The sequence below is a fragment of the Chamaea fasciata genome, unplaced genomic scaffold, assembly GCF_029207755.1.
Source record: "Chamaea fasciata isolate MVZ Bird 193981 ecotype frontalis unplaced genomic scaffold, bChaFas1.0.hap1 SCAF_2, whole genome shotgun sequence".
In the NCBI taxonomy this organism is placed as follows: Eukaryota; Metazoa; Chordata; class Aves; order Passeriformes; family Sylviidae; genus Chamaea; species Chamaea fasciata.
This window is the reverse complement of record NW_027094087.1, coordinates 7,510,499-7,532,939: the sequence shown is the minus strand read 5'-3', so window position 1 is coordinate 7,532,939 and position 22,441 is coordinate 7,510,499. Positions and strand designations below refer to the sequence as shown.

Below are 22,441 nucleotides of genomic sequence, written 5' to 3'. Positions count from 1 at the left end.
ATTTCTGTGACAATGACTCTTCATGAGAAAGATGAGGCAAAATTAACCTTTCTCCCAGAGTTTCAGATGAGAGTAGCTCATCATATCTTGAAGCATGGTCTAAATGCTGGTCTGACCTAAGAGAAAATCAGTTAGTATTTAACAATTCCAATTCCAGGTGAACCTGAATCTATGCTGATCTGTAGAGCAGTTTGGGTGACAGAGACTTTCCCCATTGTTTAGTTTAAATCTGCACGCTCTGTTCTATCAGACCCCAAATTCTGCTTCTCTCTCCACGGCTTTCACTAGGTTTTGGGCCTTCCTGAAAACAGCATAAATATGCAGCATAAATACATGTGTCAATGGAATTCTGTTTGAAGGTTCTCATTCATTTGCCAGCACATCTTCTACTATTACAGTTATCAAGGTGAAAACCCCCAAAGAAACCTACACATGAAAGAGAACTTCAGCAGGAAGGGCAGACTGCTACATGTTTTTGAGGATCTCCAAGAGTTTCTGTTGCCTTTTCCTTCCCCCAAAGGTTTTTCTCTCTGCATTTAGCAGTAAATGCTGCTGGTGAGGCAGTGCTCAGGTTTATCACAGGGGTCACTTGTGAGTGTGGGCACATTGGCAGATTCTTTCCACGAATTTCTCCTACATATCATCGTAGTTGTGCTCATTCCAAAATGGAAATTAATTGCTTACCATAGGAGAAAATTATGTAATGAGGCTCTAGAGAACATAAATATTTATCCATGTTGTTAAATTCATTCAAAATGTGCGTGTATGGAGAAGGGAGGGGTTAGTGGAGGCAATACATTCAAATAAACATGTTCAATATTCTATTGTATAATATATCAACCCTGCAAATTCATAGTAATTAGTATTTTGAGCTCTCATGGTGTTACTAAACCATTGGCACCAGATGAATAAAAATGTTTAGAAAACTTTTTTATGATCTTATTGGTGCATTCACCCATATCAATGACCAAAATTTTATCTTGCTTTAGCAAATCAACAGATTTCTTTCTTCTGCTAAATGTTTTTGGCAACGCAGACGGAGAACACAGCAGTCGGGGCCCTGCTCAAAGGCACAGATAACTGAATGGGTTACTTCCTACATTAAAACCAGCTTGTTGACTTGGCAAAGAGCCCTGGTCAAGTAATACAACCAGTGCTGCTGCCATTTGTTAATTCTGCATAATTAAACACCAATTATACATAGTATTGTTTTCTAGCAGGCGTCTCAGCTGGCTTTTCTTTATTATGATTCTGTGCCAGTTTCCTTCCTTATTACTAAAAAGGTCTTTTTTTTTGTTATTATAATTAGGAGGTTTAAAAGATATCGATTTTTTCTAAAGAGAGAATAGGAAATGATTATGGAAGTTGGCATATCATTTTACATGAGAGACACTGCATATAATAGGTATTTTGATTTTTTTGCATAATCTGAGGAATCTGCACTGCACTATTATAGGACTCCCCAGAACAAGTCTATTAGTGAATATGTAATAATAAATGAAATGTATTTACAAAGCATTTCCAAAGCCTGTCTTTTTGGAGACACCAGGAAATGCAAACATAGAACTAACATTAATTTCTCAGCACCTTCCTCCTCTTCTAGCAAGGCTAAGGCCGATTGGAATGCACAAAGTATCTTCTTAACTGCTGTTTTAAGTCATAAAACTCAGTATTCTGTTGAAGTTGTAATACTTCATGCATCTTGTCATATGACTAGATGCAAATAAAGACTGTGTCAAAGGATGTTGATGATTGTCCTGGTGCTTTTAAACTGTGGTGTTGTCAGGGATGCAGCCCTATTAGGAATGATGATGGACAAATTCCAAGCAAGGTTTTGCCTGTGTTGCTGGGAATAGTGGAATATGAGGAGCAGAAAGTTGGAGACTGGTTTTATACTTTTTTAGAGTTTATCTTTCCCTCAGTACTGAGGAAGGTATCTGTTATGTAGATTTAATATTTATTTCTAACTACTTAAGTTCACAAAAAATATTCTGGATAAAGGGGTTTTGTGGTTTTTTTCCTCTTTTTTAATGATTATTTATATAACAATATGACCAAAGGGTCAATACGTTCAGCCAAAATAGGTATGGAAAATCCCTAGAGACTCTAAGTGTGTGTAATACAATCCATAAATTTTCTTGCTTAAAGAAAAAAGTGAGAAGGAAACATTCATGCTTGATAATCATTACATTTTAAAAGCTCAGGAAGGATGTTTACTGTCTATGACTCTCAATCCAGCTGTCACATATGCATACTGAATCTCTATGCAACATCCTCATGAACTTTATTTAGAAATGTTTCTGTGAGTCAGCAGCTGGAGCTCATTTCTCAGCCAAATTTTTTCTTCTCTCTTATCTCCTTGTGACTCTCCTCTCTTTATCTATTTTCCTTCCTTTCAGTCCACATAATTATTGGCCCCCAAATGAAAATGCGGAGTTTTGAGCTTGATAGTTCTTAGTCCTTCATTGACTGGATCACAGGCAAACTCAGCTATAAAGAGGAGAAGATGTAGTTGCCTGCTTAACCTGCAGAGCCATGAGGTCAATGGGACTTCCCACAGCACATTATAGAAAGGACAAAAGGCTTTGTAAGAGAGGCTTTTGGTTCACGTTACAGTTTTGTCAATGGAGACATTTTAAGTTGCAATTGTCGATAAAAATCTTTTCTTGACTCTCTTTCAGAATAGGTCAGCTGTTTTGGATCACGGTGTGCTGTATGTGAAATGTATATTTCAAATTCCATAAGCTTGGTAAAACAATACTGTTTGTCTTGCTTTGAGAATCGCGGTATTTTGGCATGTTCTTTGGACCTTTTATTGTCATAGCTATTATTCTTCCTCTCTTGGACATACACTTTCATTTTCATTCTGGTTTAAATGGAAGAAAAAACAAGTGTGATTCTAGGATTGTTTCCAAATTAGTATCTAGATACAGTGTTCTACATCAAGAACCTCTTCATTTTACAGCTGCATCTAACACAGTAGAATTTAATTTATGAACCATTTTCACCAGAGAAAGCTTCCTTTAAGTCTTTTATCCTGAAAAAAATTCTTTTAGAGAACACCCATGAAAATCTTGAAGGAAAGACACAGAGGGAATTACAATGAAAAAGAAAAACACTCTTTTTTTTTGCTTCTCAATGGAATTTTTTTTAAGCAGCTCTAGGCTCTGGGATGTCATTTATTATTGCAATTACAATAATGCCCCCGAATATGGCAGGTGTTGAATTGTTTCCCTGACATGTAGTCAAACCTGTTCTAAGTTTCGAAATGTTAGTTTGTATTCAAAAGAGCTGAGATTACACCCCAATCCAACAAAAGCTTCTGAAACACATAGATAATTTCTCTAGAAGTTTCTGTCATTGATTTCTACAGCTTTGTTTAAAGAACACTCTCCAGTCTCAGCACTAAGATTCTGCTTGAAGCAAAGTACATAAATCCTACTTTGGATTAGGATTAGTGGGGAATACATGCATAAAACTGGGTCACAACAGTATAATGGCTGCAGCTTGACTTATCTCCCCTAAATGCCAATTTTTATTTATATTCACATGTATTTATTTATAATGTATTTATATATGCACATTCTGAGTGCATTTTGATATCCCAGTGATTAATTATAGAATGATGTGATAAGGTGCTTTTATGGTGCACCTGGGACTGCTCCCTTGCAGCCGTGGTCCTGAGGCAAATCTGGTGTCACCACTAATAGTCTTCCCAGGATCAAAGGTTGAAGGTCACCTGGCTAACAAACCATGAAGGTTAGAAACAGGAGCATCATCCCATGAGAAACCATGAGCCTCAAGCCATGGACAGTCCCACAACACTAAGCCTTAAAAAGAAGTTGTTTTTATGCCCGTAAAAACCATTTCATACTTTAGCTGGAGTTTTTCAAGCTAAATTTATTTTTCCCTGCTTCTGGACTGAATAACAATGTGATTCTCCTCCTCTCAGATTTGAAAGAAAAATGCCTGGGAAAATGTCAATACATTATAAATAACTTGGCAAAATACTTGGAGGATAATTTTTCCACACAACAATGGCACATGGACCCTCCATATGGCAGTTGTAGATGCCAAGATTTTTTTGTCTGGACTTCGTTGTCTTGAGAATAACCTGGTAGTGCTGCAGCTAGCCCAGCTTCATGAGGTAAAAATATTTAGATCACATTATTTATTCTTTCCAAATTAGACTTTTTTCTATGTCTAAAACGTCACTAACTTCTTAAACTACAGAAGAGCAAGCTGTTGTAGCTTTTTCACCTAGACATGATCAGTTTGGTGGGTGACAAGTACTGCTTTGATGTAATAGAGAATAAAAAAACCCTCATTTTGCAGTTCATTTCATAATTAGCAGAACCTGAGCCAACAGTCCTAGAAGCTGCTTCTGAGATTTCTGCAAATGTGGGGTTTGTGTGCAGTGAGACACTGGGAAGAAAGAAAATAATACCTGGTTTTTGTATCATTTCAGGATCAGGGTTCTGTTGTGAAACAGCATGTTTATATGTTTCTGGGGGCTTCTATAATACCACAGAAATACCAGAAACCATCTTGACTCTAGTTTATAGTAATGACAAAACCTAATCTGTTAAGATTTGGTGTTCATATTTGGTAGGCAATGTTCTATTTGTAGCTTAGTTGTCTCATACTAAGAAAGTTGAGTTTGTAAGACTAAGTTGTTGCTAATAATTTAAGAGAATTGCAAAAAAAAATATTTTGAATGCTTAACATATTATTATTTTTCTTTTTGTTAAAGGAAATTCCTGCTGTTGTTTTTAAGATGTGAATGGTGTTATGTGAGATAAATCATTATTTTACAAAATAGTGAATACCTGTACAGCTCATAAAAACACTGGGTTTCAGGAGAAGTGGCAAATTTAGGCTCACAAAACCTATTTCTTTTTTAGGGTACACCAGTTGATGTTTCTGAAGATGTAATTACAATGCAAATACAATGTCCCCTTTGAAGTGTAAGAGCAGTAAGACAAGAATTGTACTTACACAATTCTTAACCTTCTTAGGTATTGAAAGTTTCAGTGGTTAAGAACTGTCTTAGATAAATGTATGCTTCATAACTTGACAAACTTCCAGCTTTTTACCAAACCATTGTATACATTTAATTTATAGTAATAGCAAAGACATGAAGAGTCATTTCAACGTGCTATGGAGGTGCAAATCGTATAATTCATTAGTCTTTTATTCCCATTTGATAGATAGGATACAGAGAGGCTCAGGAATAGATCCAGAGAGGTCTCAGCATCTTAGTACCTGTCTGAATTTGAGTACTTTTGATCTGATCATGGTAACTCAGCAAGAAAGCGACAGATTAAGATATTTGATTTCAAAAGTAAGCAGCTGAGATGGTTTCCAGGCTAGCCGTCTTTCTTTTAAAATATTTGTCACTCCTTAAGATTTCCTCTGCTTTAAGCTGTCTTGATTCTAGGAGCCAGAGCATTCTCTGAAGTAATTTTTTTCTTTTGTTTTCTTCCCAAGAAATCAGTCACAAACTGTTTCCTGTAACTTAAAAGAACTCTTGTAAGCATAACCTTATTTTCTGCAGCACATTAAGAACGTTGCCTGGGCAATCAATTTTCTTTCACAAAAATTGGCAATAGGGTTTACATTTTGCTTTGCTGGGAAAAGAACGAGTAGGAAGAGAGAAAAATAGAAGACAGCAATCAAAGCCTGCATTTTATATTTGATTTCATGTCAGTCATAAAAAACATAAACCTAGATTTTTAAAAAATGAATATAACATTTAAATGTGTCTTGAAAAAGCATTCAACTTGTGTCTGATTCAGCATGTTACAGATTAACTATTATAGTAAAAACAGTTAGTGAAAGGGAAAAATTTATTACATGCTTACTGATCATTTCATAAGAATTGGAAATGCCCCTTTTTATGCTAATCAGCTAGTTATTAATTGGCCTGAAAGTGTTCATGAAGCCAGGAGATGGCCCCATTTAAGCTTTAATAATACCTTTGGCTTGCTTGATGCCTTGGGGTATCTAGGTTAAACTGTGGAACTAGTCACTCTTCTACTATCAGACAGCAGAGTGAAAGCTCCAAAAGTTCATCAGGGGGTTTGGGACATTCACTGGTGTCTTTATTCTGCCTGGATTTGTTCCAGCACCACAGACTTCTAAACATGGGGCTGGAAGCCTTGTTTGTGGAAATCTGGAGAGTAATTTTTTTCAGAAAACTTGTCTCTAGCCACAATGGCATCTCAGATGTCCAGCTAAAATGAGATGATAATAGTACCTTCTCTGTCTCGCAGACTTCTGAGGAAAATGCATTCGTTCACCTTTCGAGAGCCTTCAGCAGTAGTGAATTGAATGTTTATAAAGAAATCTGATTCCTGATCATTCAGTGGCCATACACCTCAAACATTTTGTACTTCACTTTCTTGTTACCTATTCACTGCACTGGGACAACGCTCTGAAAGGGTCATGAGATTAATGACTAAGAGGTGCCTTGGGAAGTTGTAGTAAAGTCAGTCATGCAGCTTCACTTCTACAATTTCCTAAATTTCAACTTTGTGACTTTGTGACCATAAGAGTGTACAGGAATTTTTTTTTTACTTGCAGAGGTTTTTGGCTGAGAGTTGTAGAGGGTGTTGTATTATAACTGCATATTAGTTGTTGCTGTTCACTAAAACAACTGGTCTCAAGGTTTGTTGAAAGAGCCTGTGTCTTGCTACACTCGTTTCAATGAGACTCAGGCAGCAGTCTGCACTGTTTCCAATTCCTATTCATTATCACTTATTTCTGTTGTCTGCAGATGCCACCAAAACATAAAGACAGAGGAATCAGACTTACAAGGGATGGCTTTCACCCCCCTAAAGGGATTCCTGAGAATATTAGCGGGATGAAAGCAAAACTCTGTGTTTTCATCCCTTCAGACTCTCTGCTTTTCTCCCCTTTCCACGCTATAATTTCATCCCCTCCCCTCCCCAGCAGCAGCAGCTGGAGCTCAGTTCCAGAGGGCCCCTGGAAGCTCTCCCAGGGGCACCTCCCTGACCCCACTGGGGCTCCAGCCTCAGCTGCAGCAGGCGGGGCCTCTTCTCAAGGCCAGGCTTTCCCTGTGCTTGAGCCCTGCAGGAGACACCAGCAGGATTTCACCAAGTGTCCTTGCAACAGGAGGTCTGGTTCTTTTTTCCTCAGATATCTGTTTTCACTTTTTCCAGTAATAAAAAAAAAAAAAAAAAAAAAAAAAAAAAAAAAAAAAAAAAAAAAAAAAAAAAAAACCACGAAAGAAATCAATTGTTTTCTTAAAAGGAGCCACAGGCTGGACCAAATGTGTGCTCTCCCTGCTCCCTTTCTCTTTCCTCCAAAGAGATTAAATAAGTTTGTAAAGCAAACTTCACCTCCCACCATGCAGCTCCCCTTGACCTTGAAGCAGCTGAGGGAAGCCTCTGTGAACACAGTTTTTACACAAATGCATCCTAAACTTTTGTCATATTTTCTGCTAACAAAAATTGTAACACTGAGCAACCTGAAGCATTGAAAAAAAAAAAATGCCAGGAGTCTTCAGGCTTGATTGGGGAAAATGTTTGCTGTTGAGAAAGAAGATTTTTCAACAAGGAAAATAACAAAAAGGTCCTTGCAAGGATTCCACTTTATAAATACATATTGAATAAAATAAGAACTGATTGAATTAGTCTAGGAATGAAGGATTGATCATTAGTTGAACTGCCAAGTTGAAAAATGTAAACCAGTTGCGAAAGAATAGTTACATTTTGTAAAGAGGAGGCCAAATAAAAAAGTTACACTGCCTATGGAATTTTTTAAAAGACAGATTGTGTTAATAGTAATGGCTAGTAGTCAATATTTTGAGCTGTGTTTTGGTTGTGTACTAGTTTGGTCTGCTCCATACCTTTTTTCTCAGGGAAAAAAAAAATAAAATGTAGCCATTTGCACAAAGTGCAGTGCATCCTTTCTGCCCTTTGGAGAAGATAATTTCCCTTTCTTTCATTGATCATCCTTCTTCAAAACAGACAAACATTATGATGGGAGTTGTGTGTTCTTTTCAGTGGGAGCAAAAAAGCAAACACCTTTTAAGTTGCCTTAAGTTGTGAAATCAGATGTGCATGGAAATGGAGTATTTTTCCTTCTTCTAATCTTCACATACTGGCAGGCCAAGCAAACCATGGTCTCAGATACTTATTTCATTTTGCACTTTGACTGAGGAAAGGTTTCCAGGCAATCCAGTACCCCTGAGATTTGTGTGAAAGTGATGCTCAGTATGGATCAGATCCCCAGCTGATACAATTCTGTTCAAGTCTCTTTCAGTTCCTAGCAGTCCAGTACTTCCAGGGATCACTTAGTATTTATTAATGTGATATTTCCTAGTGTGATTATATCTATACATCCTATAATTTAAGAACAGCAAATCCATTGGGTAATAATCATTCCTAAACTTCAATTTCAAACATTTATCATTTAAATATTTTTCTCCAGAATTAATATCTCATGGTTGCTTTCACCTTGGTTGGATGATGTATATAAGAATGAATACAAAAGAGAATCAATATAGCTATTAACTGACTTGCCCACTGGATATGATAAATGAGGGGCCAGTTTAAATCAGCCAAATTTTCCCTCATAGTTTATCATCAGAAAAATCTTCAGGTACCTATAGCATTTTTCATCAAATGCCTTTTTTTTCCTACTTATGAATGGCCTTTATTTTCAATTGTAAGAATCCAAATAGTAGAATTAGGTAATCATACATATTTAAGAAATATGAAATATGAAATTTCTATAAATGTCTCAAGTTCAGATTATTAAATATGTATTGAGAAAATAAGTTAATGGGATGAGGAAGGGCTTGGAAGTGTTTTACTGTAGTCTGACCTGTACCAAATAGGGATTCTGCTATCACAGAGTCAGAATTTGTTGGATCTCCTGCTCTAGTCTTTTCTGAATTCCCTTGCTAACCTTTTAACAGATTAAATAAAGATGGAAGGAGTCTCAAAGCTACACCTGAACCAGTGGATGTGAGGTGCAGTTGCATTTTGTCTGCATGTTAGAAAGGATTTCACTACCCACCAACTTGTCTCTTTTGGTTGTCTTGAGAAGGATACCTGTGGTGGGAGGTTTCAAGGAAAATGGGAAAGGTTTTGTCTAGGACTTTGATTGAGATGACTGGGGGGGCAGGACCCTGAGACACTCAGCCTGAATCTAGTCAAACATAATTATGTTCATGTTTCAAGCTGAGGAGAAAAGCTTAAATAGGAGCTCACCTGGGGAGCCTTCTTAGGCATGAGTGCTAATCAGCGTAAAACTAGTTAACATTTCAGCCAGTGTTTATGGGAGATTTTATTTACTTATTGCAATTTTTTTACCCAGTTTTCCCTTCATCATTGAACACAACATTCTTTATATTACATGTGTCACTTTTCTAAGACTAAATACATTTTCAAAATCATAACCATTGAGAAAAATAAAAACCATAAGGAAAACATCTTAGATTGAGTTTAATTATATTATTTCTAAAAAAAAAAGTTTCTGTTTTTATTGCTCATTGTTTTGTAGCTAAGGTAAAAGTTCTATAATGTTTAACAGTTTTAGAAGCTTTTCCTGAAGGGCACTTTAAATAGTCTTCACTTCAGATGTGAAGTCTTTCTCACTGAGTTGTTTAATGTTCTAGTTTTATTCAGTTCCGAGCATTTATGTGCACTTACAGCTTATTTATCTCCAGTGTTAAGCTTTCAAGATTATATCCCATCTCCTTGGTCACTCCACAGTTGTAGAACAGCAACACAAGACTGGGTAGAGTAGAATAAACTATACAGCTTGAGTAAAAGGAATGATGGAGTAAACTCAGTAGTTTCTTTTGGTTTAAAGTTTGAATTTTGTCAGTATTTTCTGAGACTTTTTTCCTATTTGAAATATAAAATAATAACATTCTTTCTTGTTTTACTTTCTAACTAGTGTTCAATGTCAGACCGGTCTCTAGCTGGACATGTTATTTGATCCAATGTGTTACTCTCTTTTTTTCATATCCAGCGCCTTCTGAAATTACACTGCTTTTCCAGGAATCTTCTGTAGTCTGGCCTCCTAAAAGGAAATATGATTAATTGCTTTCAATACACTAAATATGCTTTTCTTTTCCTAACGTTCTTGTGCATTTGTATTGTTCTCCTGTCTCCTTTTTCCATCATTTTCATACCTATATTCCCACCAAAACAAATAAAATTGAAGCCAGTAAAAATATTAAATTCCCTTTCGTATTGTTCTGTTTTATGGTGGAAGTTTAGTATAGTAGTCGGAATAATCTTAGATATACCTAAAAATTCTGAGTATCATAATATGCCGAAGTTTCAAACTACCAAACCTATAGATTACAGCATGCAGTTGTTTAAACTCAGTAGTAATAATGGGTGTATGACTGAGATCTGAGCCACCTCACAACTTGTTTGTGATTATTTGTACAGGTCTGGATCAACGGCTCTGTGATTATCAGTGCCTAGATCTTCTGAAATCCTGTTATGTGAGATACTTAAACTCTGCTCCATCTATTCAGCTTTAAGGGCTCTTTGTAGTGAACGAAAGTTTTCCACTGGAGACCTAACCAGCTTCTAAGCTTCCCCATTGACCAGACAGTAAAAATGTTGCTGAAGGACAGACTTTTCCTTGGTCCAGTGACACATCTGCAGTGATCTCAGCCTGCTGCCCATCTGGGACACCAAGCAAGGGTTGGGGGCTGCTGGCCCCATTGCCAGTAGCACCAGAGAGGAGCCCCATGGGATTGCAGGAGCCTTGCAGGGGCTGCTGACAGCCCCCTCAGGGCTCAGGTTCTGTGCTCATTTCAGCACCCCCTGGCAGCCAGCAAAACTCAGATGGAAGCCAGGGCATCATCTTGCCTGCTGGAATTTCAGTGCTGGGTAGCAGTCATCCTGGCCCCATAGGGATGAAGCATCTATTTCTGATTTTATCCACTTTGACATGTTTAAATTTGCTGAGGATCTCTGCTAGAGGCGCTTGAGGGCCCCAACAATATGGAACCAATCACGCTAGAAACACGTGAGATGTATAATGTTGCTTTAGAAGTATTTTTTATTTCCTGCCCAAAGCAGCTGCACCAACACATTAAATGAAGGTAGGACAAACAAACAGTGAGGGCTTGATAAAGAAATTTTTCTCTTTTCAAGCTGTCGCTCTTGCAGTGTTGTACTTTTGGTCAGCGATATTAAAGCTGTGACCCAGTCAGCAATGATATACTTGAGAAACTTTCTACATGTAAATCTGACACAATGAATTCTTAGTCATCTGTGCTTCAATTTTCGGTTCATTACTGGTGATAAATGAGTCCCTTATTATGAGAAGCCTTATTTCCTGGTCTCTAGCACTATATGAGGTTTTTGGGTTTGCTTTTGAAAGGGGGCATTGCTAGCACAAAATACAAAACACAAAATACAAATGTTTCTTTCCATTTGCTATTTAGTTGTTGTTCTGTATCTATCGATGCACAAACTGAAGCTTCTGATAGGATTATGCTTTTCTGTTTATCTCAAAGGTCTGGTTGATTTTTGTACATAGATGTGTAATTTAGTTAATCTTTTCCATCTTGATAGTCTTATCCATGAAAATTTTGATTCGGTTGCTTTTGTTATTTACACTGGCATTGTTCTCATATTATTTGTGTAGTTTAAAACTTATCCTTCAGTGATTGTATTTGAATGCTTTGAGCTTTGTGTTTCCAGTTACAACCCTAATTCTGGGACTCCTGTGGATCTGTTGAAGGTCCCTTTTTGTTTCAAAATTACTGCCTCTAGCTAGTAATTCCTACGTTCAGTGTACACAGTATTACAAATTAACAATATTTAGAGAAATCTGTATATCCTTGTAAACTCAAGTACCCCTTGCTGTGTTTTATGATTTCTTATTTGGTATTAATTTTGCAGAGTTGAATTCTGACAAGATAGAGGAGTTATTGATTGTTCTCCTCCTCAGCTATTTCATTTGATCATTGTTCTATTTTGTCTGGAGTTTAAGTTCATAAACCTGGAGTAATTTTTGACCTTGTGCTTTCTTTGGAGGCTGACATTAATCACACTGAGAAATGAGATTCCCAGCTGGAAGATGCTAAAGAACCATTAGGAACTATTGCATTAGCTTACCACTATTTTATCTTTCCCTGTTCAGGCTGAGAATCATTAAGTTGATTGGGACATATCTGTATGTTTCATTATGAGCTAGATAGTAATTGCTAATTCTTTATTTGTGGCTCTTTCTCCCACTTCCCTGAAGTAGTCACAGCTGTGCTAACAGAACCTTGCATCCAGTCAATGGGAGCATTTTGCTGCTTAACAAGAAAAGGCTTCATGCCTAATATCAAATTTTCCAGCAAATGCTTACATGCTCCATCATTTGTTTTCTTAAGGATATGATTTTGAGCAGTGAGTAGTCAGCTCAGGTAAACAAAGCAAGCAGGAACACCTGTTATATGGCTTCTCTCCAAGGCACAAATTCAAAAACCTTCTTTGTAAAATGCATTTCATTACGCTGCAAAAAGCAGAAGTTCTTCAGAAGAGCTTTACAGAAAGAATACCTGTGGTCAAATAACAAAAGGAAAAAACTTCCGTGAAGTCCTTACCTCTATTTAGCATGAATAAAAGAAGACAATTTTTTAAATCTTTTGATTAAAAAAAAAAAAAAAAGTATTGTTGCAAGTGAGTTTCGTTTAATACACCTAGAAGATGAGTAGGAAAGGGAATTCCGGACATCTTGGCTGACTATCATGTTGTATGGAATTGTATGTGTGGTTTGATGATGCTTGTAGCTTGCTGTAAATTTATCCTCATAGAGAAGTACTGATTGACAGTGCACGTTTTTCAACTCTGTGTCTTTTTACAAGTGAGTTTGAATGTCTGTTTACCTTGTAAGTCACCTTTTCACTTCATTTCAAAATCATTACCTACCAAATATTTTCTTGGTAGGCCACAGTGATTTTAATTGATCAACTACAACAGGGCTGGACCTTAATTTTTTAATCCTTGAATCACTCCATAGGCTATAGCATACTTTAGCTTTGTACAGAAGACAAGGTAAATACAATGTGATTGGCTTTAAGTATGGAAGGACAGGGACCTTTACAGCCTGTCCTGTCTGCTGGCTATTTTGTCATAACCAAAGAGGTGGGGTGTGGGAGACAAAAAGTAAGGGAAAGCACAGAAGAGCAACAACAGGATATAAACCCTCTAAGAAATCCATGTGCTAAAGGTATCAGTAATCACAATGTGGCTGAAGTCACTGTTCGAAGGTAGAAAACGTGTTGGGAACAGCAGAATTGTTCAAAATGTAGCCCATTTAAAAGGGGGGGAAGTCAAACCAAATCAGAATAGCTAGGAGTGTTTTCTGAAGGCCAATAACTTGTGATTCTTGTGATATCAGGGGGATTTTCTCACTTAAATATCTGTGTTAATAGGCTGAGTTAATGTGCCAGTGTCTTGCCTTGCTGGACAGTGTATTAGTGCAAGTATGTCTGTTCTTTCTTTAAGCAAGCATTGACATACATTGATTTAATATTATTCCTCATGCTGAGCTCTGCAGATAGACTGGTAAAATGCAAATGACACAGCTGTGTTGCAGTTACATCTTTGACAGCTCAGAAGATGACTCTGCATATTCAGAAAAGCAATGAGAATGAGAAAGGACTTTCTCAGCTCTTGGATTGTGTACATCCGCTTCAATATTCATTTGTATGGTAGTTTTAATTTCAAATCATGTCACTGCAAGGCTGCTGGTATGCTGAATTAGTTCCTGCATTTTCCTTGTTTGTCTGTAATTGTCATTAATGAGGGAAATTCATCACCTGCCCAAAGTTCACCACTCAGCTGAAAAATATAAGGGGTAATTAAGCATGGTGGAATCCTTTCTGTGTTCCAGCTCTACAGCAAAGAGCAAGGGAACTCACTTCTCTGCTGCTATTTTGGGGGCAGCTTCTTGTAAAGCAGCTGCATAATTCAGCCTCAAAACGTCCTTGCAGGGCTGAAGCCATGGAAGAGCAGCTCTAGGGGTTAATGCCTGAAGGACTGGGTGTAGTCTCAGAGGGTTTAATTCAATAGTTAGGGGATTACTGCAAGAGGTCCAGTAGAGTTGGAGGATTGCATGGGAAGCTTGCAGAACCAGTTCTGCGGCTGTACGTGGTATTAGTTGCTATTATTTAAATGTCTTGATAGTAGTTCCCACAGCAATCAGAGCTTTCTCAACAAACATGTAAGTTTACTTGGAAGAAAATAAAATAGGAGGCCTTCTAAGGGAGAGAACATTTCCTGAAGCAAGTTAAAACTCACAGTTTGCAGTAAAGCGAAAATACTTGCATGAAGAAAAAACTCGTGCAAAGAAATCTATGTCAAGTAGGTCTTATGCCTATGCCAGATTGAACATAGCCAAGATGACTGGTGAGCACTTCAAAAAAAGTCATTTATTTCTGCATTTTCTGAAGAACCATTGCTTGTTACCTTGGAATAGAAAGCGCTTTTATAAATCTGATTCTCTCTCCCTAGAAAATGGATTCTTGTCTTAATTAATCATAGTGCCATATACACCAAACATTACCGATGGGTCTCTTATCTACCCCTGCGACTAAAGCAGCTGGGGCCACCACCTGTTAGCTCACTGGCAGCACCATTTAATTAGCCTGAGTGGCTGTTACCTTCGGGCTTGTCTGGCAGGGAAAGAAACGGGAGCAGATGCCAAACAGGAGAGAGTGCTACAAGGGACAGCCCAAGAAGTGCAAGGAAAAGCCAGAAGAAGTCCAGGAGCAAGGGCAGGTGGGGAGAGAAAACAACAGGCAGGTCTGGCAGCATCAAAGTCTCATAGTGCAAGTTTGTTGCGGTCTCTGCCAAATGCCAAATTTTGGGATTTCAAGTGTTCAGTCAGAAATGTTTTCTGTGTAAGTGGATTTATACAGTGACTGATCCCACAAAAGACTTCAGCCTATGGTTCTGCTGCTCAGTAAAATAGTATTTGCTGGATCTCTGTTGAAGTTGCTCAACACCTTTGTTTATTACCTACTGCATAAATAAATAAACTGATTGCAAAGATGCAACAAGGTTGTTTCATGTTTATGCATAATAAAATTCTCACTCATTTACATTTTTTTCTTAGTTAAAGGCTGTTATTGTATGAGTTGCAAAAATAAAGGGAAGGAAAAGTTCTTAAATAGCATCCTAACTGAGGTTTTGTCAGGGTTTCAGTCATGCACTCTTCTTTCAAGACAAGCAAAAAAAAAAAAAAACCTAAAAAATGAAAACTTCAACCATTAAATAAATGCTTCATTCTTCCTTGTTTTAGAAAAATTCAATTTCTAAGGTATTTCTTTTACACTAAAAAGTCTTATTTTCTCATCAAAATAATGTATTTTGAATGTAATGAATAACATTTCTATACCTTTGTCTAAGTGTACATTATATTTTTAGACTACTTATTGAATTGCTAGAACACACTTTTACAAGCTGTTAATAATAAAAAACCTTGTGTATTTATTTGTAATTCACTTGAGTCAGATCTTCACATTAAGGACATTATGAGAGAGCAAATTCTTGCCTTTTCCCCTTAGCTTGAATCTTTCTTAACTTCTGAAATGAGGCAGCTGAGCAGTGTAAATTTTTAATGAAGAGCTAGTTATTACTTGTGGAGACTCTTAGCTGATGAAAGGGGTCATAACTCCCTAAATTATCCAACTTAAACAAGTTAGCTGTCTGAATGTGCAAATCTCTAGAAAGATGCTGTATTAAATCTTATGAAACAGAACACTTCCTTTGAGCTATTATGAAATATTGGTAAGGATATTCATCAGATTAACAGGTTTTTGATACAGACCTTTGAGTGTTCATAAAGCTGTGATAGTCTAAAGATGGCCTAATTATTCCCAATTCTGCACATAGCCTCAAGTTTTTCCTTTCTGTTCCAGATGAAGAACAGGTCTACATCCTTGAAAACTACATCTGTGGTTTTCTAAATAAACATATAATATTAGATAGAACTTTCCCTGTACAAAATTTGCTTCTCTTAGATTTAATGATTTTACTTTTATCAGTAGTTCTCCTTTAGGTACTATCCTTATTTATACTCTGAGAGCATAAATTGTTTTGTCATTGTTTACAACCAAGCGAAGAAATAGGAATAAATTAAGTACTTTTTAAGACATATTATAGTGTATTTCTACTGTAACTCCAAAGAAAACCTAGAATAAATCAAAATACTGGAAAAAAAACTTGGCTACCAATTTACTAATTTAGTTCCTCATCTTAGCCTGTGGTCTGATGCAGTCCCAGTTGGGCGTTTTTTTCTGATGTCTCTTCTTGAATTCATCTAGATCACTAGAAAGTAATCAATGGGAATTGATCCAATTTGTAGAACACAATTCTAATATTGATAGTAGTTTATATTCATTTGCTTCACCCTAATCTTTTATTAATGCTCATTTGCAAAATGCTGTTCATGCTGTTTCCTTCCAGTTTTGTACCCCCAAGCTGCTGATGATAATGAAATTTATAGAAACATAACAAGAAATAATGAAGACAAAAATTTTGGAATTAAATATGGTAACAGTTACTATTTTTTGTAGTCAGATGTTTTTCAGTAGGTGGCTTTAATTTCAGATAAACAAAGACCAGTGGATAAAGTCAGACATGTGAAATTCTTACAGAAGTAAGAGGTTGTGTCTGTTTCGGTCTTTTTAATTTTTCTTTATGTCCACCAGGAGGCTGAGCCAGGGCATCAATACTGAATCATCTGGGGATTTTTGAGGGTGCATCATCAATAAAATGTGTCATCCAGATATATCTCCTGGTTCAAGAGAAGCAATAACTGATGGCATCTTTCTCTTACCAGTGGGGAAAAAAGTCACTGGTGACTTTTCTATGAAGAGAAGACCCACGGTTAAAAACATGTTTAATATAATTTTGGAAGTTAGGATTGTAAAATGCACTTGAATAAAAGTAGCTGTGAAAATAAGTGTGTCTGTCTGGTTAGAGGTGTTCTGGGAGCCTAAAGAATGAATACCAATAGTAAATATTTACTATTTGGACTTTCTAAAAATTTTGAGGAGCTAAAGATATGTAAATTAAAGCATGAATGGTAGGTCCATCCAATAAAATGGAATAACTTGGAGATTTCAGTAGAAATTTCATTGGAAAAGGCTCCTCACATTCATGTAAATCGGTGCTCTCCAAATGCCATTGACACCTAGAATTGTCCTGAAGCTGTATGATTATGCAAAAATCCTCTTGATGCTTTGAAGGGGTCATGTGTGCTTGGGCTGATTAAGCCTGAAAACATTCCACTAAGAAGCTGGAGCACTCAGTGCTGGTAAACTTAACACTCTCCTCTCAAGTCCAAGTAGATGTTTGTTGGTTCTTTTGTTGTTTTTGTGTTTTGTTTTGTTTTTTTTTTTTTAATGTCTTGCTCAACTTCATGAATGGTTGCTCTGGAAATTTGCGTGGAAAGAGGGAATGAGATGTTTTCATCATGATGAGGGTGTTCCACCTCTCAAATGAAGAGCGTCTCAAGTGCTCCTGTGAAAGAAAAATGTAGTAGCAATTGCTAAGGGGTGGCTTGACCCTTCTTTTTTGTTACTTCAGGCTTTACTTTTCAACTTCCTCTTGAGTTGAAATTAACTCATTTGGGACTGTAAAAAAAAAAAAAAAAAGGAGGGAAACTTCTTTTTAATACTTCCTAAAGTTTTGCATACTTATAGATAAAAGTATTTTTTTCTGCTGAATTTTTTTTTTGGGGGGGGTGGGGAGAGGGGGAGATTTGTGTTGTGTTGGTTTTGGGGCTTGTTTGATTGTTTTTTGTTGTTTGGGTGGCTGTGGTTTTTTTTACATAATGAATCAGCCATTAACTGCCTAGTCATCTTTTTAAAGTTTAAGTTTTATTTCAGTGAAAACAGGCTCCCTTTTTTGAGCAGCTAAGAAAAAATAGAAACCTTGGTTTAAACATTGTTTGTCTGATACAGAAATTCAACCAAAATGTCCAACCATATTGGAGAGGTTTTTTTAAGGGACATCTCTCTGTGTCACTTCTGTGAAACCTCTTAAAGACTGATTATGACATTTCTTTGAGGAATGAGGCACCAGGTTCAGCCTCTGCTTTGACTCAGACTGAATTGCAAATTCTTCATGTATCAGGTGAATTGTTCTTGAGTTTATAGTTCATTTGCTCCACATTTGCTGGCATTGTAACAAGTTGGAAAAGAGTAATGGTGTAAAATTGTTTATTATGTTTAAGACAGCCAAGTTGAAAATTGCCTGATTCTACAGCATGGTAGTCATAAGAAATACACCACGCCTTAACATTCAGGACTTTTGCTAGCCATTCAACAGAGTGCCTTCACAGCAGTCCTACAGTGAAATGCGTTATTTAAGTCAACACTACTTACCTCTGTTAAGTTTTTACTGAGACTCCTAAGCAAAGCTGGAACTTCTGACAGAGCTGAAATTAAGTTCAGCCCAGCACTGAGGGCAACAGCCCAAAATGTAGCACTTATTGTTCAATGAAATGGGTAGAATTCATCATTAGTGAGTAATTTCCAGCCAGAGACCATAATTTAACATGAGTTGAATATAATTTTCAGTATCAGGTGGAAAAATAGCATTTCTCAAAGAACGAGAGAGTGAACAATGTCGGCATAGTTTTAGATCGTAAATAACAAGTGCATTGTCACTAACAGATATAAGTATCAGTAGTGCCAAAAAGAGACTAATCCCCTCTCATTTACTTTTACTGAGTGATTGGAGCCAAGATTTGCAAGCCTAAATAGCTGCAACTAGTTGTAGCCTGGTTTTTAAAGCTGCTGCTCTCCTAGCCTGTTGGCTTTATTGAGTTCACAGCATTTCTGAATTGGAGACTGATCCTGTTAAAACTCTAAAGTGAGTTTTTCTAGGGGCATTAGCATTGGTTGGTTGTGAGGTTGGCCATGAGGAGGATGGCCCACTGCTTGGAATACCTTATCTGAGGGGCTGTGTTGGGTAAAAAAGTCCAATCCATTGCATAATTATATTTTGCACGACACCAAACATTACAGTGACAGGCAGAACACTTCCAGTAGCTTTCAATGCATCGTCTTCCTCCTCAATCATTTTGAGTAGTGTGTGGTTAAATCTCCTAGAATGCAATCAGTCTCTCAGAATGATGATCAGAACGTTCATTGGTTAAATTTGGTTTGGGCTCCCTGTAGTCCATTATAAACCTTTACACTAAGAAAGGTAGGCACAGCCTCTGCCACTTAAATTAACAAAAAAGTCCTGTCCTTCTGTCCTTTACTGCAGTAATTTAAAACTTCGACCCAATCAACCCCTGAATGCAAATGAGTGAGCAATCTGGAGAAACAGAGAGTTGATCCAGTCAATCTACAGCCATTTTCAGGGCAGATTTTAAAGATGTACGTGACATTGGCCATTAGTGAGCCAGCAAAGATGAATGGGCCAATAAGCGAACATATTTCACTTCTTTCATCTGCCAAGATGAAACATCATCTTGGTGCTCGGGTGCTTTTTGTTGTTTGGCCTTTTATTTTCTTAATTTGCACGACAGTATTTTGAAAGGCATGCTATCAATCCTTTAATTGACTTTTCTAAAGGAATATTTCTTTTCCAATAAGGTCCTTTGAGTGGGTTGGTCTTGAGGATTTTGGTTTTCTTCATATTTTTCCTTTGTAACTCATTAAAAAGATTTTGATTTTTAAACCTATTGTCTCTAAGATTGTTTAGAAAACAAATGGAGAAATGAATGCTTGACATTGCATTTTAAAAATGAGAGTGACTGGGCGAGTAAAATTAGGCATACCGGGGAAAAAACGCCCACTTATGGTTGTCTTTCTAGTTTTGCTTCATATACTGTTGCTTTGGGTGTTTTGTGAAAATTCAGAGTAATTTTTAGTGTGGATTTTGTTGAAAATGAACAGTTATTTTCAGTCATTATAGAAGTCCAGAATATGTCTGAGAGAACAAAACATGTCTTTGCAATAATTAATAAATTATCTGACACCTGTCAACAGAGAAAAAGGAAAAAAATACATCCTATTGTTGTGCCAGTGTTAATTTTGCAAAGACATTTGCTTCTTGAAGCTTTCTTCCAACAAAATACTAACATTTCTATTTAGATACTATCTGTGGCACAGTGCACTATCAAGAGTAAACTAAAATAGGATTTAAGTTTAATAAACAGTTTTACAGTTAGAGTTAAAAGGTGCAGGGATATTGCCAACAAATTCCTTCGGGTTGTGCTGTTCTGTCTTCAGAGCAACTAGGATTTTATTTTATTTTATTTTTCTGTTTTGAATTTTGCAGTTCATCATTATGAGTTATATTCGTGGTGATTTGTGGTGTTTTGATCATCAATTTATCTTGGGGTCTTAAAACATGTGTTCATTTATGTGTTTAGCTGACCAGCTGCCTTCCCTTTTTTTTTTTTTTCCTTTTTTTTTTTTTTTCCAATGTGACATCGAAATGGAGTATTCCTCGCAAGGATCTTTTAGCGGAAAACACATCTTACTCCGTGTGATGCTAAACTGTTGCCTTTTCCAGGAGGGCTCTATCCCTTTCCCCTTCCCTATCTCCCAGCAGAGGTAGAGCAGCCCCCTCTGTGCTCGCCAAGCCCCAGTCGTCCCCCCGCCTCCTCCCCACAAAGAGGTGAAGTCCCCCGGGTCTGTAATTGCCAGGAGATGAAGCGATGATGGGGAGTGATCACAGTCAATAGCTTTGATTAACAATAAGGTGGAAAATTAGCAATGCTAGCATTCAGCTCCCCTGCCTCTCCGTCCCCATATGCTCCCTGCAGCCTGCGCTGGCTGGTTAGCAGGGTGGCCACTGTGGCTGGCTGGCTGCAGAGTCACACTGGGAGCGGGCAGAGGGGGACAGCAGACAGCTTTTTGGGGACCCTGGGCCATGCTGCCGGCCGTGGCTCTCCGGGCTCCGAGGCACAGGCAGGGGAAGGACGAGGTGTGCCGTGCGCTGGCACTGTGGCTCTTGCTGTCGTGTATGGATTTATTTGTGTCTGGACGTGTTGTGATCAAAATGGCAACTACTGTTACTCCTGTGACCCCATCAGCAGCTCTGGTGTTGTTTCCGACAGACTCCGAGGACCTAGAGCGGGGGAACGACAGCGGGACACCACTCCCCACCTCTGATAATGGCGACAATTCGCTGGGCTACACAGGTAGAGTGCACCTTTCCAAAATATTCCTGACTGCCTCCTTCTGACACTTTCCACCTGCCATTGCCACCTGTACACGTTCCTTTAATCATCTTGGCTCTCTTTCACCATCACCTTTAGAAGTTCAACGTTGTTGGGAAATATTATTGTGTCTTTTAACTAACCAAGATGACTGTCCTTGTGTGTGTGTTGGTACATGTCAATGATTTAAATGTTTAAATTTGCCTTGTTGAGACAATACACCCATTATTTTCCTTTGAACTGTATATATTAGTGCGTGAGGCAATATATCATCTCAAAGAAATGTTTCCAAAGACCAAGGGGATTTTTCCATATGTTTATTTGGGGAAATTTTTTGCTTTGTTTCTGTTATAAACAAAAGTAAAATATGTTGCGGTGGGGAAGAAAACCCAAATGAGACTAAACTGTGATTAGAGAAGAGTGAGTTTCATTGACTTCTGCTTTGCATAAACTACAGAAATGTGTCTCTAGGCCAAATAAGAAAAGCCACAGAATAAGCAGCACCATACAGCAGCGATCTCTGAGGAACCCAATCCCGTAACTCCTCTGCAGCCTGAAATGTTACCCAGCTCCAGGAGTCACTGACCACAGCCCAGTCTCAGCTGCTGTCACGGGTTTTCATGAACTACTGGTGGTCCGGTGTGACTCAGATATTCCTAACCAAGACAGTCTCGCAGGGTACAAGAAGAGGATAGGCAGGTATAGAAGAGGGAGAGCAATTTCTTGTCTATTCATTAAACTTCAGGTCCTGTTTTATGCCACTTAACAGTGATTGCAGCTTTCATTACCTGCCCCTCACAATCATCTCTGCATGTGGTTTAAAACCTTGACACATAATTTTATTTCAGTTTAAAATACTTTTTTTTTTTCCCCTAAAAAGCTAAAAAAAGGTAAAGCAATACAAAATTCCCTTCAGTCAAGATAGATGTCTTTTTAGGAAAACATTGCATGAATCCTGCTGCATGTGGATAATTTAGACTTTTCTACATTCTGAATATTCCTATTAATTTTGCTCTAAATTCTTCCCCTTGCGTGCTCCAAGTTTGTCACATGTACATTTCTGATGCATATAGGATCATCATATTGACATAATATAGCTTAAGAATGTGAGTTTTTTCTTCACTGTAAGTTAGACTTTTGCTTTCAGAAAACAGGGATGGGAATCGTGATCCCTGGTTCTTGTGTTTAAGCAGCCACTAATTGACTTGGAACAGCAAGTCAGACTATTTTAATAATATTTAATAATATTTATTTA

General features: G+C 37.5%; 1 long non-coding RNA gene across 2 annotated transcripts in view; it reads left to right on the top strand.

Moving 5' to 3' along the window:
• LOC136305023 (uncharacterized) overlaps positions 1 to 22,441 on the top strand; it is a 140,702-nt gene that overhangs the window by 101,546 nt on the left and 16,715 nt on the right. For both annotated transcript variants that reach the window (XR_010724979.1, XR_010724980.1), the window contains exon 2: positions 21,085 to 21,168. This is a non-coding gene — a long non-coding RNA (uncharacterized lncRNA). The remainder of the gene's footprint in view (positions 1 to 21,084; positions 21,169 to 22,441) is intronic.